Source organism: Eriocheir sinensis, chromosome 13 (genome assembly GCF_024679095.1).
Source record: "Eriocheir sinensis breed Jianghai 21 chromosome 13, ASM2467909v1, whole genome shotgun sequence".
In the NCBI taxonomy this organism is placed as follows: domain Eukaryota; kingdom Metazoa; phylum Arthropoda; class Malacostraca; order Decapoda; family Varunidae; genus Eriocheir; species Eriocheir sinensis.
In genome coordinates, this window is record NC_066521.1 from 12,344,474 (window position 1) to 12,346,081 (window position 1,608).

A 1,608-nucleotide genomic window follows, 5' to 3' on the forward strand; every position below is an offset into this window, starting at 1 on the left:
GTTTTTTCCAGTTGACATTTAAATTCCTCACTGTTGCTATTCGTGTTTGCTGTTCAACTGTTTTACTCGCTACTCCGTTTGCCGCCTTAATGAAGATACCAAATTGATAAGGCTTTTACGTCATCAAACCGTTTCTTCCGGCGTCCCCCCCCCCCCCCCACTCCCCATAAATATGCAACCGTGAGGCTATGCTAAGTATCGCCTGGGTCAGTTAATCAGTACTGGCGTCATACTGAATGTCGTGTATGACTTAATCTATTTCCTGTGTTAGGAAATGGTGTGACGAATATTAAATAAGAGAACAACTGACGTCTCTTTAGTAGTGGTAGTAGTAGAAGGAGGAGGAAGAGGAGTAATATTAGTGACAGTTGGAGTAGAAGTAGTAGTAGTAGTAGTAGTAGTAGAAGTAGTAGTATGATAGTATTGGTCGTAGTAGGAGGAGGGGTGGTTATCATTGTTGTTGTAGTATTAGTTGTTGTTGTTATTGTTGTTGCAGACAGATAGAATCATTGAGGAGCTTTAGATTAAATATATACTATGCAAAGACAAAACAACAAGTCTCAGATACATACGAATTGAGGTTACATAAATTGTAGTAGTAGTAGATAGTAGCAGTAGTGGTAAAACTTCGAATTTTCTTACGACTGATATGGTTTGTTTTCCCAGTGTCTGTCGTGACCTAGAAACAGAGGAGGCTCGCAGGACACCCCTAGGAACCCCAGTGGCCGGTCACACACCCGACTTAACGACGCCAACAAGGATGGGAGACAAGGGAAGGAGGAGAGGAGGGGAGAGGGAGAGGCAAGCTACTATACGGGCACTGCTGGGGGTTTGTTCTCTCTCTCTCTCTCTGAGCCGCCAGGTCATAGCATTAGTTCTCAGAATCATTATTTTCACTTGAATCAGACAAACAGGAAGAAAGACAGACACACAGACAGAGACAATGACATAAGGAGAATAAAGGAAAATTAGATAGATATGAAGACAGAAGGTAGACAGACAGACAGAGACAGAACGACAGACAACAATCAAAAGGGAATGCTCGAAAAAAAAAAATAGACATGGACAGAATGTAGACAGAAAGACAGACAGACATACAGACATCAACACACACACACACACACACACACACACACTGGCACATAAATTACATAACCAAACGAGGGATAGACAATGTTAAATTAGGATAAAAGTAGGATAAAAAAAAAACAGCACCATGACCTTCCACGCCTAAAAGAGTTACACACACACACACACACACACACACACACACACAAGGAGGCTGCTATGGACATACGGATAACTGCGCATTAGAACAGGCCGACTCGAACAAGGGTAGTGATGCAATATGTGTGTGTGTGTGTGTGTGGCAGCTGGGTGGCAGACATGCGGGTTAAGTGAGTGTTAGTGTGTATGTATGTGTGTGTGTGTGTGTGTGTGTGTGTGAAGCAACATAGCCCACACAAACTGATAACAACCATGAAGGATTACGAAGAAGAAGAAAAAAAAAGAAAAAAATATATATAAAAGCAAAGCGCTGTCCTTGTTTATACCACTTTCTCCATTCTTAAGATTAAAGATTGTGTAAGGGAGTTATTTGTCTACGAT